This window comes from Monodelphis domestica, chromosome 2 (genome assembly GCF_027887165.1).
Source record: "Monodelphis domestica isolate mMonDom1 chromosome 2, mMonDom1.pri, whole genome shotgun sequence".
Classification (NCBI taxonomy): domain Eukaryota; kingdom Metazoa; phylum Chordata; class Mammalia; order Didelphimorphia; family Didelphidae; genus Monodelphis; species Monodelphis domestica.
Window position 1 is genome coordinate 321,907,901 of NC_077228.1, and position 17,585 is coordinate 321,925,485.

Below are 17,585 nucleotides of genomic sequence, written 5' to 3' on the forward strand. Positions count from 1 at the left end.
GGAAACTGAGGACCAGGAGAAAGTTCAGTGGATTTCTCAAGATCACAAAGCTAGCAAACCTGTACAGACACTCCCTTCTGAGCCAACAATTTGAATAAAAATCTAGCAAATTCTGTAGCTAAGTGCTCTATCTGATGGAATGCAACTACATAAAGATTGGGTATCCTTATAGTCCTAAAAGAACTTATGGAATGCATTCCCTCTTCACTCCTCATCCCTCCACCCTGCCCCCATCTACAAGAATTATAGTTTACTTGTTTGTTGTTGTTGTTTATGTTTTTTTTTCTCCCAAAGACAATGCAGGTGCCACCTTCCACAGAAGGCCTTTCTGGATCTATCCACCCTTTCATTAATGTTCTCTCCTCCATCTCTGAAAGGTACTCTGGGTATAATTTGCATTTCTTTCACTGTGTACCCATTGTGTCTCCCTGGTAGCAGAATGTAAGCTGCTTGAAGATGAAGAATACTTGGTTTTTGTCTTGGTATCCCCAGCATTTAGTGTAGTGCCTAACACATAGCAGACTCTTAGTAAGTTGAACTGAACTTCAAAATAAACAATGCTTCCTTTTCCAAGTTCAAAGTTAATAGCATTCTCTTCTGCATTACATTTAATGAAATTCCATTGTTAATTTTTTTCCCCCTCATGCCTATGACAGACAGGAGGATTCCTGCTTGGCAGACAAGAAACTCGTGGCTTCCTCCTCCTCCCCTGATAAATGTCTTGGTTACATTCTGGCGAGAATACAGATCTGAACTCTGCAAAGTATTCCGCTGTTCAGAGATGTGAAAGATCTTAAATTAGAACTTCTGGTCTCATCAAACCATTTCCTGTATTGGAAGGGAGTGTCCCAAATATTTCTCTAAAGGAAGCACTGATATGGAATCAACCCAAATGATCTATTCAGTAAAGCAGCAATTGTTTACTGATGTGATTGTCTCAAATGTGACACAAAAGAGATGAGTACACTGTGACTTAAGATGATAAAATTTTAGATGTTTGTATACAAGGATGCACACTTATTTGTTATTTATAAGCCCCATTTAATTGGGAAGGGAAGGGGGAAATAACCATTTACAAAATGTACCAAGCCCCATTAAGCTAAGTGCTACATATATATATATATATATATATATATATATATATTCATATATATATATATTCATTCTTCAAGGCAGATGCTATTAATATCCCCATTAAATGGATGATGAAACTAAAGCAATCAGAAATTAAGTGACTCACTCAGGGTCATACAGCTTGTAATATCTGAGGCAAATTTGAACTCCAGTCTTTCTAACTTAAAGCCCAGCCCTATACCCACTAAGCCATTTAACAATTAGTTTCAAAATATAAACAGGATGCTGTTGTAGTAATGACTGACAAAATAAAGTAGTTATTTGAAAACTTTTTAAAAAACCACCTTACCTGTTAAGTAGATTGCTACATGGGCTAAAGAAGAGAAAAAGGAGAGAAATTCTTTAGCAAGGGAAGCTAGTTGCAATTTAATAGTATTCTTTGGAAGTCCAATGCTAGAAATCTGCCTTCCAAATGTGTCATATAATACTAAACACTAGTTTCCATTTGAACAACCAAACATATTAATATGATAATAAAGAGAAGAAAATAAATATAGTCCTGAATGTAATATTTACCATATGCCTGTTCTTTAGAATGCCTTTTCTTCCTCCCACTAATAGCCTTCAAAATCCATTTGGAAATGGACAATGGAAAGAGCCCTGGTCCTTTAATCAGAGGAAATGGGTTGAAATCTCACCTCAGATACTTTCTTGTGTGACCTTCACTGTTGTTCTTTAGTTGTATCCAACTCTGCATAACCCTATTTGGGGTTTTCTTGGCAAAGAGACTTGAGTAATTTCCTATTTCCTTCTCCAGCTCATTTTACAGGTGAGGAAACGGGATTAAATGACTTGCCCAGAGTCACACTGCTAGTCAGTGTCTGAGACTGGATTTGAATGAAGGTCTTCCTGATTCCAGGCCTGGCATTCTGTCCACATAGTAATCATTAATAAATGCTTGTTGAATGAATGAATGAATGAACGAATGAATCATATTTGTACTCTGCTCTGGGATTCATTTGGCTGAGATCAGCATATTACTGGGAAAAGTATTAATAAGCAGTATTGCAAGAATGGATCCTGTGACACGTGAGAATTTTTTTCAGCTCCTTCTCTAAAGCCAAAAAACAAACAAAAAAACCCCAAAAATAAAGGTTCTTAACAGAAGCAAAAACTGAGAACATAAACTTTTCTCTTTTTTCCCATGACAAAAAAAAAAATTCACTTTTCAAGGATGTTTTTCTAAGTGCCTTTCATGGTACTAAAATTAACTCCATCTTCAAAAGTGAAATTCTGTTTAGGAATGTGTGTGTACTGCTCTAGGTGCAGAAGCCAGCAGATGTGATCTGACAACGATCAGTAAAAACAGATTTAAGTTGTATGTAGCACCTGCCATACCACCAGCTCAGCTTTCTAAATATACTAGCAGTCACCCACTGACAATCAACAGATGTGAATCAGAAAGACATAGGAGAGGAAAGCATAGGTGTGTATACTAACGTGCATCTATATGTCTGTACATATCCACATCTGGATTCTTTTGTTTTATTCCCCAGTAGTTGTAGAATGCTTAGTCTCTATCTGTCTCTCTCTTTCTCCTTCCTTCACTCCATCCTTCCTTTTATATATGTGTGTATACATATAAATGTCAGTATAGAAAACATATATATAATGTGTATATATTGTCTATAAAATTAGAGGGTGATTTTTGCTTTGTGTTAGAGTGACACCAGTTATTGGGTAACACTGGATCAATTCTATTAGCTATCTCACCCACAAAACGTTTATAGAAATTGGAATATATTTATATATTATGTAATATATACCTCAAAACACACTTTTCCAAGTAGTCTATATGTATACAGATATGTGTGTTGTTAACTCTTGTTTTGAGCTCTTGAGTAACGACTTTTGGGGGCTAGAATGTTGAGGTGAGATTTAAAATTACACATGCATCATATGTGTGCCTGTATATATCCAAATGTACATGCACATAAACATATACCTATATGTGTATACATTTGTATGCATGTATGCATATATTTATTGTAGAGCAGCTTTACCCAGGCTTATATCTCAGAAGTTACTCAATTGAAAATCTGTAAACACTTGTATATGTGATTTTAAAAATGGATCTCAGAACTTACTAATATATGCTTGCCTTGTCAGGGCTAGCCCACCCACCTCAGTTCAGAGAGGTTTGTCGAGATACTAACCACAGAGTGATTTTTATTTCAAGTCACAGCAGTTACCTTTTTTCTCCCCAAATTCCTACTTTCTGTCTTAGTAAGACAGAAGAGCGGCAAGAGCTAGGCAATCAGGTTATGTGGCTTGCCCAGGGTCACACAGCTAGGAAGTTTCTGGGGTCAGATATGAACTCAGGTCCTCACAATTCCAGCCTTGACATTCTATCTACTGTGATACCTAGCTGCCCTCACAACAATCTTCAAATATTGTCTATCCATCATAAAGAGGGGTTGAAATCCATATTGGGAGAAGGGATCAATTAAGATCACATATTCTGGAAGAAATTCTGAAATAAGTATAAAGGATAAAAAAATATATGGCCAAGGGGAATATATGTATATGTACTATATATAAATATATATTTCCCTTGGCCATGTATTGTATGTATGACATGCATTATACATAAATATATATTACCTTTGGCCATGTATTATTTATATTATATGTATTACATGTATTATATATGTATATTTGAGGGAGGAGATGGCAGTCAAAGTATTAATTTAATATTAACTGAAAAAACAATCATGCCTGCTGCTTACGAGAAATCTAGGATTGATTTCCTGAAAGCAAATGACCTATTCATTTACAATATTCCAGGGCAGAGCCTGAATATTCTACTTCCTTTACAACTCTCCAAAATGTCTGGCACAATGCTCTGCACACAGTAGGGTGTGAAGCATATGGTACTGATTAAATGTACTTCCCATAGTCATCTCAGAGTTGGGCAGAATCCTGATCCTACCCCTGACATTTCTTCCCCATAAAAGTAGCACAAAGAACTCAAAGCCAAGAACATGAAATTAGTAACAATTATATTCAGAATAGCCATTAGATGGCAAAATATAACTAAATACAGTTACAGTTAAGTCTCGAAACTGATACAAAGAGAGCAAGTTCTTTCTTTGACCATGAATATTTTTTGGTCCTTATTAAAAGGAGGTGAGAAAGAGTAGGAAATGCCAAATGAACAACAGTAATCTATGTCTCCACTGAAATAATTTCTTAAAAGCCCATTTGCTCTTTACTGTGTGTCTTTTGCCATATAATGAGCTTCAGAGGTCACCTAGACTAATCGTCTAATTTTATGAAGGGAAGGGAGAAGAGAAAGGAAGAGGCAGTTTTATAGAGCCTACTATGTGCCAGGCGATATGCTAAGCACCTTTCACAAATATCTTCTTATTTGTTCCTAACATCAATCTTGGGAGATATACGCTATTATTTTTATTTTACGGTTGAAGAAATTAAGAAAGAGAGGTTAAGTGGCTTACCAATGCCATACAGCTAGTGAATAAATGTCTGAGTCTGGATTTGAACTCAGCATTCCCTGTCTCCAAGCTTCCTAATGCTTTAGTCACTGTACTGCCAGCAGAGGAAATTTAAAGCCAAACCTTGGGATTGACTTGGTCTAGGTCCCACAGCAGTTAGTGAGAGAGTCAGCACCTGAAACTGAACTACCCGACTCTGACAAGTGCTTTTTCTCTGGCCCAGTGCTTCCTGAATATTCTCTAGTTTGGGGTGCAGGGTGGGGGCAGTGGGAATGTTCCCTCTTCTAAACTCTTTGAATATTAAGTGTATTCTTACCTCACTAATGCATTTATAACACCCCACTTTGTTTCTTAGTAGATTGTAGCATATTTCTCTCTCCTATAGGACTTCTATAAGACCCTTTGAGGGCAGAGATCTTGTATGGCCCTCAATGACCACACATAAATACAATAGTCTTCAATCAATGTTTTTTGTTGTTGTTTTTTTAAATGAAGGGGGTGGAGTGCAGCAGTCAGTTATCCTTCAATAACATACCATGTAGGTTACAGCAACTAGGGAAAGGCAGTTTTGCAGGAAGCATTCCACCCTAGCACCACCTTAGAGCATCCTGCCTCTGCCCAGCATGCTCTAGCCTCACCCATGGTGAGTTTTGTCCTGCTTTTCAGATCTGAAATCAGTTGTGGGGCATTTAGTTGACTCCTATTTTCTCTGTTTTCAAAACAAACTTCTCATTTCAAATAATGACTAAAGGTTAATCTATTTTCCTTCCACAATGTTTGAAGGTGAATACATATAATAGGGTCATAGACTTAGAGCTAAAACAGATGTTGGAGGCCATTTGTCTAACTTCCTTATTTTACAGAGGAAGAAACTGAGGCCTAGTTTAAGGAACTTGCCAAGGTCACATAGGTCATCCACAGGAGAGGCAGAATTTGAACCAGGAAATTCTGACTCCAAAGCCAAGGCTTTCTGATCTTCCTCCCCCTTATCACCTTACTGCAAACTGAGCCCAGTTTAGCATCCACAGGTATATGACCAGGGTAAAGCAAGTGTCCCTTAATGTCTCCAAAAATATTATCATTCTGGGTCTTGTTTTTAAAGTTTGCATTTTCAAATAAAGTATTATTCATTTTTAAGTTTAGCTAAATTTTAGTTTTAGTTGCTTTAGTTTGATAATGTTTTTGTCACTGTGTGCCAGTCACAAAAATATTGTCTTTTATATTATACTTTCTTCTTTTTTAATAAAATCCTTACCCTCTGTCTTAGTATCAGTTCTAAGACAGAAAAGTAGGAAGTGCTGGGCAATTGGGGATTAAATGACTCTATGAGGGCCACATAGCTAGGAAATGACTGGGGTCAAATTTAGACCCAGATCCTCCTGACTCCAGGTCTGGTGCTCTATCCACTAGGCCATTTAACTGCTCCTATGATTATATTTTTCAATAAATTTTTGCCTCAAAAAATTTAAAAAATTAAATTTAAAATTACATTAAAATTAAAATAAAATAAAAACTCATAAAATAAAGTGTGCTACACAGACTGGCCCTTAGCATAGCTTAGCAGAATCATTATAACACTGGAGCCAGCCTGAGTGATCATTTAATCCACTTTAAATATGGTAAAACTGAGGTCCAGAAAGGTTAGCTGAGTAGCATAGTAAGTAGTGAGAATCCCAGTCATCTGAATCTCTATCTAGGCCAGTTTTTGTTAGCCTTGATTCAGAGGCTTCATTCATCAGCTTTTCTCTTCTCTGGTATGCCTTGAGTCTATTCTCATTCTTGATAGTACCTTGCCCAAGCTAATTAAGACTTAATAATCTAGACCTGTGTTGGTAAACCTATGGTACAACATGTCAAAGGGGCTGCTCTTCTTCCCTTCTCCATGTGTGCCTGAGGACATTTCTTCTATCACCTGCTCCTCTGCCTGGCAGCCCAATGGGAGTGCTTCCTCCCTTCCCTGTCTGGGATAAAGGGATGGCTCACATGAGGCATGAGAGTGCCGTTTGTGCACTTGGTCTCTAAAAGGTTCACCATCACTGCTCTAAACAATGGCTGCAGATTATCTCTTCTCAGAAGCAGAGATGGTGTCTTCCAGAGTAGTGATGCTAGTCTTAGAGGCAGTGGTCTTACAGCACTTGGTTAGGATTAGGAATTGGCCCATCTAGGTAAATAACTTGCTGCTCTTGTCCATGCCCACTTATTATTCTAGGTTAGACTCTATATCTATTTACTCTCTTTCATACTCATTAAGATGTTTGGTTTCAGGTTCCAAGCAGAGTCAGGGATAGGCAGTAAATAAGTAGTGGGCTCTGTAGGACTTCCTTAATATAAGATGGCTCCTAAAACTTGAATCTACCCTGGGACATGAACTAACCACCCTAGCAGCTGTCATATGTGCAGGTGTCCTTGAACCAGCTGGGAACAGTGTGCATACTGTTACTTGCTGACCCAACCATTCTCAGAAGCAGGCTACCAAAATCAAAGTAAGCAGATTTATTCACAAAAAGCCAGGAGACTTAACTCTGGGTGGTACTTCAAGGCATAAAATGTATAATTTGATTCATGACAGAAAACCCACAGACTTAAGAATTCTTAGTGTAATCCCCTAATGTTTGCACCAAAGCTTGGGAGATGCTTAGTAGAGCTTAACTTAAGTATTATAAGTTGTATGTGTGTGTTTTAATTTTTAAACACAACAACAACAACAAAAAAGACATAGCTGTGCTTTTTTTTTTAAATAACTCCACAATATTAAAAGAGTAGGAGCGAGTGGGAATGGGGAGAATCTTCATGCAGAAACCTGGAGTATTATAGTCTGCATGTGGTATGGAAAAGGCCTGCTGGTCACACATCTGTCCCTCTGACCATATTTAGAGTAATTACTTCCTTTAATATCACTGGCAAATGAGACACACAGAAGGCAATATATTTACCTGTTCTCTGCCTTATAACATGCAGTTCTAAAATCATAGAATAAAGACTCACTTTCAAAGTGGAAAGAAATCAACCGTTCGTTATCCTAGGCTTGATCCTCATTAACCAATTGGACAGGCTATGTGAGTGATTAGGCTGTGACGTTGGGAAATTTCAACTGTAATTTCATGCTTGATCTTTGACATGCACAAAGAGAGCTGAACTCTTTGAGGATGGCCAGGATGCTGCCCGTAGGCATGGCCAAACCCACGCCACATAACTTAGGAGTAAGACAAAGGTTTAGCCTGAAGCAGCTGACCAGGACTAGTATGTGGGCTGTCTCTGAGGGTGGTTAGGGGGTTTGGTGGAAGTACTCAATAGCCCCCAAACTTCCATGCTGAGGCACATGGCAGTGAGAAATCACTTGAAGGGGATGCCAAAATGTCCTCTTCCTCTGCTGGACAAGTCGACCTGGGCTTCAGTATCTCCAAGGCTAAAAATAACTCCCAGAACTGCTACTCAAGCAAACCAGCCTGGCCGGAAGGCACGGGAGCAGCCTGAAGGCAGTAGCAGTTAGAGGCCCCTCGTTGAATGGAATATATAATCCATTTAACAGCTGCTGCATCTCATTAAGAACACTAGCATGAAAGATACTTGACAAGTACAAAAAAGAAAAAAAAAGACAGCAGTCTATTTACAGATGCAGCCGGAGTCCTCCCTTGTTTTATAGCTTTCAAGGAAAAGAAAGCATGTCTGCATGATAACTTTATCCTATAATTCTACACATTTAAAAAATTGGAGTCCGCCATATGCTTATGCAGATCTTTTCACACAGAATTTTTCAAAACAACCATGAAAGCTCTACACAGTTTTGCCAGTCATTCAGGTTTGAAGTCTGAAATAGAATGTGTAGTTAAGAGACTGGATCCAAAGTCTTCCCAAAGTTACTGGAATCATGTGTGGCGTCAGTTACTCTGTGGCTCCCAATATGCTAACTAAACTGGATTAATAAATCACAGGACTTTCAGGAACACAGCAAAAGAGCATTCGTATTTCAATGAAAACAATAAACATGAAAATTTGAGGAAACTGCATCTTTAAGAAATTACATGTATGACTCAAAATCCATAATTTCACAGTAATAATATTTAGTTTAAATGACTGGAGAGCTTGCCTGCTCTCCTTGCCCAAAGTTTCTCCTCCTTACAAAATAGCCTTTTTAATGCATAAATCTGACCATGTCACTCCTATACTCAAGAGTTTTCAATGCTCCCCATCATCTATAAGATAAAATACCAATTTCTTAGCTTGACATTTAAAGTCCTATACAACTTCAATGCAATTTACCTTTCTTTCTCTTTGTTTTTTCAATTGACCTTTCTATTCTTATCTGACATGACTTCCCTTCATACACTCTTCATTCCCACCAAACTGGACCATTGGGAGTTTAAGGCTACCTCTAACAATCATATATTCATAAAGCCTGTTCCCCATGCATTCCTTTCTCATATTTCTCTGTTAAGTCTCTTGTGAATTAGATAGATCTTCTATGTTGGATTTATGGAAAGTCAGGGACAAGAATTCCACTGAATAGGTTACAATATGTACCAGTGAACAGAACACCCATATGGATCAGATCTCAATCAAAGAATATACAAACAAGGTTCAGTCTGTATCCAACTTGTAAATGAGTTGTACTCCAAATATTTGTTTGTGACTAAATAGGTTTGGAATTTGGAATACATTTTCCCATAGATGTTTTCTTTTCTTATTGTACTTTTAGATTCTCAAAAGAACAAAAATCCACCAAGTTTTTTTTTTTATTTTTCTTTTCCACAAAGGGTCTTTAGTTGCAGCATGGGCTCTAGTGGTATAGGGCCTGCCATTTGGATGACTTTAAATTGAATGACTGCGCCAACCAGCTGTGTAATCCTGGCAAACCTTTCACTTCTCTGACCCTCCATTTCATCATCTGTAAGATAAAGTAATTAGACTTTATGACCTCTAAAGTTCCTTCCAGCTCTGAAATTCTGATTTCATCTGGTTTTGGAAGACCTTATTTTGTGTGTGTGTGTGTGTGTGTGTGTGTGTGTGTGTGTGTGTGAAACATAAATTATTAGAAATTCAACCTTTTTTTGGGGGGGAAACACCTCAAATTCTAGAAGTGGACAGTTCAAAATTTATGTACGGCAGTAAGTCAGGGGTAATTTTATAACTGTATTTTTTAAATGAAGTTCTTTAACCCTAGGGTAACCAAACACCTTTTATTTAAAATAGTTATCGTGTGTGTGTGTGTGTGTGTGTGTGTGTGTGTGTGTGTGTGTGTGTGTGTGTGTGGTTTGTGGGCAATGGGAAAAAAAGACAGAAATCTACAAAGCAAAATGATAGCCATCACAAAATAGTTCTCATAACTAATTGAAACAACTCCCCTATAAACTTTAAGCATTCAGGAGCAAATGTTTAGATAGAAAATTGATGTGCTAGTTCTAAATCTTTTTAAAATCAGTTTAAATAAAATAATTCCCAAAGATTTAGAAAAAAACTTTGTTAGCTTAGTTTCAATTATAATATGCTTTTGTTTACTTAATGAATATTCTTAAAGCATCTCTTTTTTCATAAAATTGCAAGGGGAGTAGGGCAAGAAAAATAAGAATCTCTGCCTTTAAGGAATGCCCAATTTAATCTGTGTGTGTGTGTGTGTGTGTGTGTCTGTGTGTGTGTGTGTGTGTGTGTGTGTGTGTGTGTGTGTTATGTGCAGGGGAGGTATGCTTGATAATTCAGGGAACACAGATAAACTATAACATAAATTAAAATTTTCTAAGGGCAGAGAATATAAGTGAATAAAACCAAATTCCTTTTTACAACATTTCTTTTATTATTCTGTAATTCATATTATTAAAAGCATACTGGTCTTCCCCCTCCAATCAGTCAGAAAGAGATTTTTCCTCACTACCCCCACATTCTTTCCAGAGTAGCCATATACAGACTTTTCCATTTGGAATGTCTGGTTACTCTACTGATAGAGTAATTCCAAATACCTTTCTCTGAGTGGCCCCTACGTCCATTCTATTTATGGGAGGCATCATGATTTCAAGCCAAGTTTTTCAAAATGGAATTCTCCGCCTCTTCAATGGGGGCCCTCTGGGTTTTCAGAGACCCATCAATGCCTTTACCTTATGTTGGAGGCCTGACACCAGTTACAGAGCATGGAGAGAGAGGAAATACTTTAAAACAGGAAAGATAGTTTGTAAAATTGACTAGATTCCAAAAGCCTCTTTGGTTGGAGGGGCAGGGGAAGAGGCCATTGATATATTACACAAAGCCCTCTACACATGAACAGCTGAGTTGTCTCTGCTACTGACTTGGTGTGTGGCTTTAATTAATTCCTTCAGTATCTGAGACATGGGAAGCTCCCTCTCCCCTCCTTCACGGGGATATTGTGGAGATAAATTCCATGGCACACCGTGACCTCTTAGGGCAGGATACAAATTGTAAATACAAGGAAGCTTTATTAACTAGTAAAATGATGACAGAATCTGACAACCACAGAGAGGGTGTGGCAAAAAAGATATTTTCTTAGTGAATAAATTCATTTGTGGCAAAAGAGGTGTTTCTTCCTATAGGTTAAAAAAAAAACCACATGGACAGAAGATGATTAAAGATGAATGCTGAGACTAAAAGATATATATTAGGACATATTAAATTTGATTAAGAACCTATATATTTTCCATTCTCATTCAAAGCCATAATGGGGGAAATGAAGGAAGAAAGGCAAAGAAAACATCAAGAAAAAGGGAATTATAATCCCTCCCTCTGTTTTGAGCCTCTTCTATTTTATTAACTAAGGACATAGAAAAATTGACAAATTTAACATATATTCTATATAAGCTTCCACAGAAGCTTAGGAGACATCACAATAATGATGGAAACATCTCTTATTGGCTTATGAGTTCAAGCCCTTTTTCTTTCATTTACTAACTATGTGACACTGGGGTGGGGGGGAGACATAAAAATATCTTTCTGGAAACCTCAGTTTGCTCATTTGTAAAATAGGAATGGGGGGGGAGAGAGTTGACTAATTAAATTCTAAGTTCTCTATCAGCTGTAAAGGTACAGTGCACTATATATATTTTTGACAACCTATAATGTTGGTTGTCTTAAAATCAATCTACAAACACTAAGTACGGAGTGATAGAGATAGACACAAAATTGAGACAGTCCCTGCCCTCGAGGAACTTTTTTTTTTCCTGAGTGAAATTTTCATTGCCTCTAAAGTAACTTTCTAGTAATAAAAATTGCACAACAATTATAGAGCAGCTTTGGTGGGAGGTAATTCCTCAATAGAAATTTCATTTATATTGATGAATATCACAAGTTCAGTCCAAAAAGGAACCCAAAGAACAGTCTATTGAACAGCTATTTATTTATTTTAACAAGAATATTTACTTATTTTAAACAGAATATTATCTCATTTTATCCTGATAACAACCCTGGACAGTAGGAGTTATTGTTACCTTGTTTTACTGTTGAAGGAACTCAAGCTGACATTGGGGTGAGTTGCCCACAGTTACACAGCTTGGATCTGATTCAAGATTTGAACTCAAGTCTTCCTGACACCAGACCCATGGCTTTCTCCACTTCATCAACTAAATGCCTTAATTTCATTTACCTTAATAATTTACACTTACACAGCACTTCCTTTTTCATATTTCTTCTAAATTCATGATCTTGTTTAATTCTCATCACACTGTTAGCTATAAGCAAAGCAGGCATGAACTACATTTTCCAGAACAGAAAACTATAACCAAGAGGCAAAAAAGTATTATATATTCGTTGGTACACTGTCTCTCCCATTAGAATGTAAGCTCTTGAGGGTATTTATTCTCTAGTAAATAACATGTCTCAGGATTCCTCCCTCAAAAAAGGGCCAGGTCTAGCCAAATCCAAGGGAGGAGGACAATAAATCAGAGATCAAATGCAGAGTCAGCACTTGGGAAAGGAGTCATCCTGCTGTTTTAGTTGAAGAGTTGGAGTGGATTGGATCCTGACTTTGTGGAAGGGCTGCCATGCTCCACTTTAGAGCAATTCCTTTTCCTAACCATGGATGAAGTCATCCCTAAGCATTGTTGACATTTCTCTTGGTTGAGGATTCAGGAAAGATGAAGCTTCTAATACAAACACAAGATCCTGGGAATTGTAGTGATGATATAAAAAAAGAAGATCCGGAATGAATTTGGAGAAAAGGGAACGTATTGCCTACATTTATGGATAAGAAAGGAATTTATGAGTAAAGAAGAAGTGGAGTGCACTTTGAAATTAAAATGGATAATTTTGATTACATTAAATGAAAAAGGATTTTATTTCCCTAGGAGCCCAGAGAAAAAAGAAAATTGAGGGATTGCCCATCAATTGGGGTATGACTGAACAAACTGGGATATGTGAATGTGATGAAATACCACTATACCATAAGAAACAATGAACAGATGAATTTTTTAAAAACTTGGAAAGACCCACATGAAGTAGAGAAGAATGAAATGAGTAGAATCAAAAGAACATCATATAGCTATAGAATTAATGTGTGAAGAATAACTTGGGAATATTCAACTCAAGAGGAAGAAAAGATGAAGAAAAACATGAAAGATATAATTTATATATATACGAATCTCTTCATCGAGCAATGCCTTTGTGGAAATGAAAGGAATACTGACTAGAGTAATCATTTGGATTTGTTCAAGCTCATTTGTTGCAAGGCTCTCTGATCCTATGGAACCTTGACATAAAAACAATGCTTTGCAACTGTAACTAAATTTGATAAGGCAATCACCAACTGAACCTGGACCTGGGGCAGTCTTAGGAATTTTTTCAGAAAAAGTAAACAACCCACCTGGCCTGTTTCCAGAACCCCTAAGCCTTACTCTAGGAATTGACTGGAATATTTGTTCCCCTGAGCTATGTAGTTATGAGCAATAAAGGTTAAAAAGCCAAAAAGAAAAAAGAAAAAGAATGTAAGCTCTTTGAGGGCAGGGACCATTTTTTTAAAAACCTTTTTGTATCTTCAGGACTTAGGACATTATCTAGCACACAGTAGGAACTTCATATGTGTTTACTGAGTTGAACTGAATTGACAAAGACTTCTTGAGGTTACTCAGCAGGCTAATGATAGAGAAAATGGAGAGGACAGACTAGTAGGCTGTTTTATCTCCAAGGTCCCTTCTGGCTTTAAAATTCTAGTTTCTCAGCTGGGGTTTGCTTTTCTGACTCCTAGTCCCAAACCCTTTCCACTAGATTATGCTGCCAACAATTATTATATCGTGACATCCCAAGGGACCCTGTAGATTTCTGAATTGCTCAGGATGAAGCTGCTTTTTTAAATTTTATGTTGTCTTCCAAGTTAAGGCTTACAAATCCTGTTTTTTTGCATGCCTACTCTTCTTTGAAAATCAAATCCTTAAGAGTAGATTTCAAATTTACTATTTCATAAAAGTTCGGTTGGTAACTTTTCCCCTTCTTTTCTATTTTTTTTTTGCTTTCCTTTCCTTTTCTCTTCTTTTCTAACTGCTGGTTATTTCCCCCCACAATATCCCAAGTTACCAGAACACCTTCCCTTTTACAATTCTTTCATGTATAAAATGAATGAATTTAGTAACATACACTGGAAGGGGATAAGGAAACTGAGACAGACAGACCCCTAAGGGGAAAAGATGACTTCCTCAAGTTCACAGGATTGGTAAGTCAATGAATCAAGATTCAGTCTTAATTTCTTTGGCACCAAACCCCAGCACTTCTTCTACTGAACCACAGGATCTCTAGGGTCTCAAAATCTCCTTGATGACATATAGCTAAGACTTATATATTATAGTCATGATAACCTTAATTCTAGTACCTACTGAGTGTGTGCTATATGTAAGGCTCCAGGGCAAGATGTAGTACAAAGAAGCATTAGATATTGTCCCTGCCCTAAAGGAATGTGTAATTTAGCTAAGGAAAAAAACCCCACAGACATAGATGTAAAAATATAACTAATAAAATAAGACCTGTGTAACAAGTACCAAATGAATGATAAAGACAGTAACTACAACAGACAGAACACCTGATTTGAAGTAATATGATCTAGGTTTAAATACAGACTCTGACACTTATCACCTATATAACTTTGGGAAAGTCATTTGACACCTCTGGGTCTCCTCATCTAAATATGAATAGGCTAGATTAGATGATTTTTCAATACCTTTCAGCTCAAAAGGTGTATGTCCTTAAGATATATATGGCTTGATTGGTAGGTGGCACAGTAGATAAGAAGTGCTGAGCCTGGAGTCAAGAAGACCCAAGTTCAAATCTGATCTGAGATACCAGCTATGTGACTTATGTTTCCCTCAGTTTCTTTATCTGTAAAAATGAGCTAGAGAAATAAATGGCAAACCACTCTAGTCTTTGCCAAGAATATCCCAAAAGGGATCACACAGGGCTAAAAGTGACAAAACAATGATTTATATGACTTTATGACCTCCTAAAGCATGATCAGTCCTTATCAGAAGGAAGATAGTGGGACTTGGGTTGACCCTTAGGATGATAAGCAGCATTAAAGTAGAAAAAAAGGAGGGGGATAAGGATATAGTAGACAAGAGTGCCTAGAATAAAGGCCTTAATAGGAGTAAACAAAGTGTGTTGTGTAGAAAAATAATTCTGCAGCTGCCCCATATAACTTAGGTAATTAAAGATCTTATAACTATTAAGATTTCTTATTTCCTAGATTAAGATGCTTCCCCAGTATTTTCTCAAGAATTATATAATAAGTAATTATCTATTTGGAGCTTCTCTTTTCCTAGTATATTCATTAAAATACCGCTTTATGGTCTGTTACTTAATCTAACATTTCTTACCTCACCAAATAGGGTAGAGATTAGGCTCAAAAATTATCTCATCTGTAAAATGAGGGGATTGCATGTGTTGAAATCTAAGGTCCTTTTTAGATTAGAATCCTATATAAACCAAGCTTCAACTCAAATCTGGGATGTTTTAAAGTGCCCCTGAATTCTGCATACAAGATTACTGAATTAAGAGAAACTCTTTGGGAGAAACATACAGAAAGGGATGCTAGTTCCTGAGCATGTCCCTGATTTCCAGTTGGCCTCTTCTAAAGACTATAGAGAGAGGACTTCCCCTGAGAGTGAGATCAGGCTTTCTCTCCTGGTTTGAGCTGAGATCTTATCTTGCTTCCAGATAAAAAACTAATTCATTCATCTATTCTCTAGTATATTCTAATCTGCATAACTTCTCCAATTTCTGTCTGCTGTTTTGCTTGGATATAAATGGGTTTAATCTCAATTTGCTTTTTGTGATGGTCTTTCCTATATGCAGCCTTTGGTGGGAAGCTCGCCAATATAAGCTAAGGGCTACCTTTAAGCTATCAGAAAAAGCAGCTCTAGATATGAATTTATCATTTCCTAGACTACCAATATTTGACAGGGTCAGAGAGATATAATTCTAGCCTCTAGCCTATAATTTCCAAGCTTGAAGAAAAGATAGCTCCAGTACACTGGTAGCTTTCATGGGTCCTTTCTCTTAAGGATTATCATCACAGTCCTTAATTTTCCTCTACTCTGTAGGGGCAAGCTATTCCCTCAGATCATATCTATTCATGCCACCATGTAGGCATATGTCAAATCTCAACAGAACTCTCCAGAGAGACTATATTTATCTAATAGCAAATGCTACGTTAGTGAATGTAACTAGACTTAGAGTGTTGTAGATAGAGGTCTAAGTGATGATAATTCAACCTACCTCCCTCATTTAAAGAGGAGGAAACTGAGGCCCAAAAAAGAAATGAAAAGTTTGCTCAAGGCCTCCCCACATCAGCTGAAAGCTCATTCCAAATAACCCTGCTAAACTTAATTTGTGAAAAATTATTGTTAAGCCATTCTCTCCTTTATTCATTGTCCTTTTTTAGTCACATTAGCCACATGGCCGTGCCTTCAAAAATTATCCACCTCTTAATAACATTCAAACACCATATTCATGCCCTGACATTTTTGTAATCCTGGCAATTCAGTACCAGCTGTTAATTTTCCCATTCTTAAAGCACAGAATACAATCACTGGAACAAAGAAGAACCCATCTTTCTTAGAAGATGAGTGTTAATCATGCTTGCCAAGAAAATTACAACCAATCCATATGGTAAGCAAAATAAGATGGTACAAGTATTTAAGTTTCTTTCTAACACTTTTGAATTCTGAGATCACAAGTTTGGAACATGGCAACCACTGCTATTGTGATCTGGAAGCACAGAAAAGCCATGATGATAGAACGAAGATAATGTATTCCTTTTACACAGTGTATTCATATTTGTGAGCATTTTGTCTGGCTATATTTCCTTTTACAATCAGTTTTACTTGTCCAAAACTCTGGCAATCCTCTAGAAATGAGAAAGTTCTTATTTCAAAGAGTTGCTAAGCTAGCTTAACTAAAGCTGGACTTTTTAAAAGTTCTATTAATTGGGGGTACTAAGAGGGGACACATTTATTTCTCTCTGCCTTACTCCAGTTACATTAAACCTGGCACTGAAATAGATCAATTTAAGGAAAAAATATTCTCACTTCATTAAAAAAATATCCTTCCCCTCCTAGCCACCCCAATCTGGAAAGATACATTTAGGCTGGAGGTCAGTCTCACCTACCCCTAGGAGCCTTTACACTTCTCACAAGGGAAGGGGGTAGTTAGTGCTGCTTGGATGAACACTGGGGTGGAGGCTGTTTTCCCTATCCCCTGAAGTGTTTTCAGCTCACCCTTAATAATAATGTTCACCACTTCCTTAAGTATTTACACCCTCTTCCCCTGACCTTCCTATACCACCTCTCTCCTGCCCTTACCCTATGGTATTAGTTAGATATCTTAGTTAAGGAGGTAAGATGTTCATTCCTTTTAAGTTTGTTTTCACAGTAACTAGTCAAAAATACTGAAAATGAGAATTGTTTATTATGTGCACTAAATTTGGACCAATAACCTAAATGGACTCTTCAGTTCAAATGACATTATTCATAAAGGTATATGGCATTCAACACTTTTTTTTCTTTCTTTTTCTTAAAA